Here is a 6,765-nt window from a genome sequence, read left to right as displayed (position 1 = left end):
AGAGGCAGTGGGGGTGAAACAGCCAGTGCTGGTGGGGGCCAGCTTAAAAGCCAGTTCCTCCCAGCATGGGGGAGAAGGGGAGGCAGAGGCACAGCAGGAGAGTGGGGTGAGTGGGGACTAAAGCAGTCTCCGCTCATGCAGTTTACCTGCTGTGTCCCTGCCTCCCAAGACAGCAAGTGGGAGGGGGAATAGCCAGAGGAGGCTGCTGTGAAGCAGCCCCTGTTTGTGGTGGATAGGGCTGTATGCTGCAAACAGGGGGTGCTGGACTTTGCAAGAGCCCAGAACAAGCAGTCTTGGCTCATGGTGGTCCGGGATGCTGCACCTCTGCATTTTAAATATAGGAAGAGTTGCAGCATGGGTGGCTTCCAGAGCCAACAGGAGCCAGGAATACTAAGTCCTGGCTTGAGCCCACTCTTGATGCTACCCTGTGCTGTGGCTCTGCAGAGCAGTCATCTCATGGCTTGACTTTGCGAACGAAGATTTAGGAAGGGGTTTGTCCACGTCTGATGCAAGCTCAGTGGTGACTAACGAGTCCAATGCAGGACAAGCAGATTCGGCCGCAGTCGCAGCAAGGGAAATTCTGTTCTGAGTTTAGTGCTGCGGTGTCATAATTCTGCCTCCATGTCCTTTTGTCCTCAAGATCAGTCCTACGTGTAGTCTCGAAGGAGGAGACAGCCTGGTGAATGGTGTGTCTCCAGGCCTCTCATTCCGAGGCTAAAGCAGACCAATGGCTATGGTCAATATGACAGACACCAAAGGATTTCTTCAGAGAGTCCTTGTACCTCTTCTTCGGTGCTCCTCTGTCGCGGTGGCCATTGGCAAGTTTGCCATACAGCACAATCTTGGGCAGGTGATGATCCTCCATCCTGGAGATGTGCCCTGCCCAACGCAGCTGTGTCTTCAATAGGATGGCCTTGATGCTGGTAACCTCTGCCTGTTCGAGAACTTCAGTGTTGGTGATGAAGTCATTTCAGTGGATGTTAAGGATGATGCGGAGGCAGCGTTAATGGAAGCGCTCAAGGAGACGCAGATGATGCCGGTAGGTGACCCACAACTCGGAACCGTACAAGAGGGTACTCAATACAACGGCTCTGTACACACCAATCTTCGTGCCTTTCTCCAAATGCTTGTTGTTCCAGACTCTTTTATACAGCCTACCGAATGCACAGTTTGCCTTTGCCAGTCTGTTATCAATCTCTTTATCAACCTCAGTGTCCGAGGAGATGATACACCCCACGCAGCTGAACTGATGAACTGTCTTCAGCTCTGACTCGCCAATGGTGATGCAGGGAGGGCGGTAATCTTCCTGAGGTGCGGGCTGATAGAGAACTTCCGTCTTCTTCAAGCTGACTTATACTCCGAAGAGTTTGGCAGCCTCTGCAAAGCAGGATGTCATATGCTGCAGTGCTGTCACCGTGTGAGAAACAAGCGCAGCATCGTCAGCGAAGAGTAATTCTCGGATGAGTTGCCGCACTGTCTTAGTATGGGCCTTTAGTCGCCTCAGGTTGAACAGACTGCCATCAGTACGGTATCAGATATAGACACTGTCTTCATCATCAGGTTCTACTGTGGCTCTTTGGAGCATCATACTGAAGAAGATCGTGAAGAGAGTCGGTGCGATGACGCAGCCTTGCTTTACACCGTTGCGTATTGAGAAGGGCTCTGAGAGGTCAGTGCCATGTCTGACTTGGCCACGCTGGTCTTCATGTAGCTGGATGATCGTGTTGAGGAACTTTGGGGGATACCCTAGTCGCTCCATGATTAGCCACAGACTTTTTCTGCTCACAGTGTCGAACGCTTTGGTAAGGTTGACAAAAGTCACGTACAATCCCTTGTTCTATTCCCTACATTTCTCTTGTAGCTGTCTAAGAATGAAAACCATATCGATGGTGCTCCTATTAGCTCTGAAGCCACTCTGGCTCTCTGGAAGGAGTTCTTCTACAATGGTGGGCACCAATCTGTTGAGAAGTACTCTTGCAAGAATTTTTCCCGCGACAGAGAGCAGAGTTATCCCCCGGTAGTTGGAACAGTCTGACTTATCCCCCTTGTTTTTGTACAGAGTGACGATGACTGAGTCAGGAAGTCCTGTGGTAGTTTGCCTTGTTCCCAGCAACAGCTAAAAAGCTCATGGAGTTTGGCGTGCAGCGCTAGGGCCCCCATGCTTCCAAACCTCTGGTAGAATTCCATCGACTCCTGTTGCCTTGCCACTTTTCTGTTTAATGGCCTTGACAGTCTCCTCTAGACTAGGAATCTCATCCAGGTCTATTTTCTCTGGCAGTTGTGGAATACGATGGATTGCTGAGTCTTGGACCATGTGGTTGGTGCTAAAGAGAGTCTGGAAATGTTCCTACCACCGGTTCAGGACAGACACCTTGTCTGTGAAGAGCACTTGGCCATCTGCAGAGCGCAAGTGACTCTTGATGTAAAGCGAAGGGCCGTACACCGCCTTCAGGGCTTCATAAAACCCTCTGTAGTCACCAGTATCTGCACAAAACTGAGTTCTCTCTGCAAGTTTGGTCCACCATTCATTTTGAATCTCTCGAAGCTTGCACTGGAGATTGCTGCGTACAAGGCGGAAGGCTGCCTTCTTATCAGGACAGGACGGCTGAGCAAGATGCGCTTGATCTCTTCCTCGTCAGCAATTCTTGAATTTCCTGATTGTTTTCATCAAACCAGTCTTTGTTCTTCTTAGAGGAAAACCCTAGGACATCTTCAGAGGTCTGCAAGATGGTGGTTTTTAGGTGTTTCCAAAGAAGCTTCTGAAGAGGGGTTTGTGGGACAGCTGGGATCCTCAAGCCTCGACTGAAGATTCTCCTGGAAGTTAGCTTTCACTTCAATTGATTGGAGTTTGCCACATGGAACTTCTTCCTTGGGGCGCTTCCCCTCTTTGGCTTGGTTTGAAATGGAGGCGGATTTTACAGCGCACAAGGCGATGGTCCATATGACACTCCGTGCTGGGCATTACTTGGGTGAGTAAAACATCTCGAAGATCTCTCTGGTGCACCAAGATATAGTCTATGAGATGCCAACACTTAGACCGAGGGTGCATCCAGGTTGTCTTCAGGCTGTCTTTCTGTTGGAACATGGTGTTGGTGATGGCAAGTTGCTGCTCCACACAGAATTCTAACAGGAGCCGCCCATTGTCATTACGGTTTCTGACACCATGCTTGCCAAGCACTCCTTTCCAGGCTTTTGAATCTTTACCTACTCGGGCATTGAAGTCACGAAGGACGATGACCTTGTCGTCTACACAAGCGTTCTGGATGAGGTTGCGCAGATCACTATAGAACTTGTCCTTTTCTGCTGGATCCGTTTGAAGAGTTGGGGCATACACGCTGAACAGTGTGGCATGCTGCTTGTTTCTAAGTGGGAGGCACATGGAGATAATGTGATCTGTGGCGCCCGTTGGTAAGTTTGGATGCAATGGAGTTCCTGACCATAAAGCCAACGCCAGAAAGGCGTTTATCAGACTCTGTCTTGCCTGACCAGTAGAGGGTGTAACCTGTGCCATGTTCTTGAAGGCTGCCTTCCTCGGAGAGGCGGACTTCACTAAGAGTAGCGATGTCGACATTCAGTCTTGAAAGCTTGTGGGCAACTAGAGCGGAGTGCCGTTGTGAGCGATCACTATCTGCTGTATCAATCATGGTTCTAATGCTCCAGTAAACAAGCTTTAGTCCTGTCACACTTTGTGAAGCAGGTGTGTACCTTATCTTTCTCTTTGTAGTTCGACCTCTTTTGAAGATGCCCGTTGACCACGGCTAGCCAACTGGGAGAAATGGAAACGAGCTTTGGTTGGGCCACCTTTTCTAGGCCCTTCTCCGTCTGGAGCAAGCAGTGCTATCCCTAGAGAAGGCTGCTTGGTCGTTCAGGATACTGCCAAATGATGTCGTTGTTTCCGGGGTCAACATCTGATGACCCTTACACCTGAACCGCCTGCATGCAAGATTGGAACTGCGGCTTCCAGTGTCATCTTCCACCTGCCATTTCGCCCCTTTCCCATTGCTGCAGGGCTTGATGATGGTGGTGTTGTCGCTCGTAGACATACGCGTGCCCTTCAAACCTGCGCAATGGAGTTTTTAGGTGGAGTGCAGTGTGCGCAGTACTGGTCCCACCCTTTACACCTGGGGTTCATCTGCCATGGCCTAGCAAGCAGGGACAATGACAGCGAGGTCCCCAGGTCGTCGGTGTTATGTCGGAGTGTCCTTCTCCTAGATGAGTGGCCTGACAGGGCTAACGAGCTCCATCTGCCAGGGTTTGAAATCAGAGTTTTCCTTCTCTTAGGCTGGCTGCCAACCAAGGCTAACAAGCCCAACCTGCCCGGAGAGGAGAGCAGTCATATCAACTAATTGTATAGTCAATACAAATTGTATCCACCATACAGTTAGCTAGGTAACTAATGTAACAGCCGCGAAGAGGAAATAATAATCAACCACAAAACAGCTTAGGCTAGGAAAACACCACCAAATAACCACATCTGTTGCATTAAGAAGAAAACAACTGAGACTCACTGCTTTGTGGTAGAGTATCTAAGACCTGTGGAGTACCTTGAGCAAGAGCTGGGGCAAGTGAGATAACAGGAACTTGAGAAATAAGAATTGCTTCTGCAGCAGTTTAGATACATGATAGATTTTAATATCTTAAACTACTGTTATCTCTAACCCCAAGGTAAGCAATACACGCAGTCCCCGGGTTACGTACAAGATAGGGACTATAGGTTTGTTCTTAAGTTGAATTTGTATGCAAGTCGGAACTGGTACATATTGTAGGGGAAACTCTAGCCAAACATTTCTCCAGAGCTCAGTTTTATTCTCCCACACCTCACTACCCTCAGTCCTTTATTCTCAAGCTGAGGTGTCTGCTGAGAAAAGCCGCTCCACATCTCCCTGGTCTGCTGGGGGGAAGCAGCTAGTGCAGGGTTGCCTCACCCCATTTTTAAGTAGGGATCCGATGTAAGTCGGATCCATGTAACCTGGGTACTGCCTGTATCTAGTTGTTAAACTTGCAAAATAGAATAGCTTTAAATGAGATCAGTATGGATAAAATGAGTTTTGTTCTCTTTTAATGAGAGAAGAATTAATTTTATTAATTTTCCTCCTGGCTTGTTTATTACAAGAGAAATCAAACCTTCTTCTGGAAGAATCTGGCTATTGAAACCATATTGAAATTGACATTTCAAGAGAAAAGGAACAGAGCAATAGAAAGAGAGAGTAACTTGGATTCTGTTGAAAATTTTGTTCCATATTGGTTTTTAACAACTGTTTAATTCCTGTACTTAGTAACGCATGAGGGAAAGCAATATCTTTGTGTTTTTAATTAAAGTATTATTGTCATAATTTCTTTGATCAAAGGAAATATCAAGGAAAACCAGGGAAGATCAGTGTTGGCTTTCTGGGTTTTGAAAGACTCCATTAAAAAAACTTTATATGATTTCTTTCATTTGAGTAGAAATCATACTATTGCTGTTCTGTGAAACGCTTCTCTTTTTGGTTTCTTGACTATTAAAGTCAGTGAGAATTTTGCCATTTGCTACAATGAGATTAGGATTTATTCCTGGTAATCTTTTATTGAACTAGAAATTGATGTAATAAAAGATATTATTTCACCCACCTTGTTGCTCTAGTATCCTGGGACCAACAGGGATAAAACAATACTCCAAGCAACATTCATTTTAGCAGAAGCTAGGAGCCTAAATGCCTTTGAGGATCTGGGTTTTAAAGACATCCAGTTTATCAAGCTATTCTGCAGTGGTTCTAGAGCAGTGTTCACCAACCAGTAGATCAGGATCTACCAGTAGAAGCCTCTGACAGGTGATCCTGTCTAGTTTGGCTAGGAAGCTGTCAAGCGCTGGCACTTCAATTGCCCCTCCACCTACTGTCATGCTGATCCTGCTCTCTGCCTTGGTGCTGCCCCCCTGGGAGCCTCCTGCTTTCTGTGCAGGGTGTGGGAAAGAAAAGGGGAGGCACTGATGTCATGGTGTCCCTTCTTCCCACTCCTTTACCCTATCTCCACACAGACAGAAGAGTGTGTGTGTGTGAGAGAGAGATTGATTCTCACAAAAACAAACTTCATTCTCCTCTCCCGACCCAACACATACATGGGGGCTACGTCTAGACTGGCATGATTTTCCGAAAATGCTTTTAACGGAAAACTTTTCCGTTAAAAGCATTTTCGGAAAAGCACGTCTAGATTGGCAGGATGCTTTTCCGCAAAAGCACTTTTTGCAGAAAAGCATCCATGGCCAATCTAGACGCGCTTTTCCGCAAGAAAGCTCCGATTGCCATTTTCGCGATCGGGGCTTTTTTGCGGAAAACAGTACTATGCTGTCTACACTGGCCCTTTTGCGCAAAAGTCTTTCGGAAAAAGACTTTTGCCCGAACGGGAGCAGCATGGTATTTCCGGAAAAGCACTGATGATTTTACATGAAATCGTCAGTGCTTTTCCGGAAATTCAAGTGGCCAGTGTAGACAGCTGGCAAGTTTTTCCGGAAAAGCTGCTGATTTTCTGGAAAAACTTGCCAGTCTAGACACAGTTGGGTTGTTTATAAAAAAACAGCAAGCAAATGGTCTGGTAGCAATTTATAGACTAACAAAACATGTAGATGGTATTATGTAGATGGTAAATAGGTTAATGGAGGGATGATAGGAGTTACTATAGAGAACTTTCTGGGTGCCTGGCTGGTGAGTCTTGCCCACATGCTCAGGGTTTAGCTGATCGCCATATTTGGGGTTGGGAAGGAATTTTCCTCCAGGGTAGATTGGCAGAGGC

This window comes from Pelodiscus sinensis, chromosome 1 (assembly GCF_052426305.1).
Source record: "Pelodiscus sinensis isolate ZL-2025 chromosome 1, ASM5242630v1, whole genome shotgun sequence".
NCBI classification, from domain to species: domain Eukaryota; kingdom Metazoa; phylum Chordata; order Testudines; family Trionychidae; genus Pelodiscus; species Pelodiscus sinensis.
The sequence above is the reverse complement of the archived record's forward strand: the minus strand, read 5'-3'. Positions refer to the sequence as shown.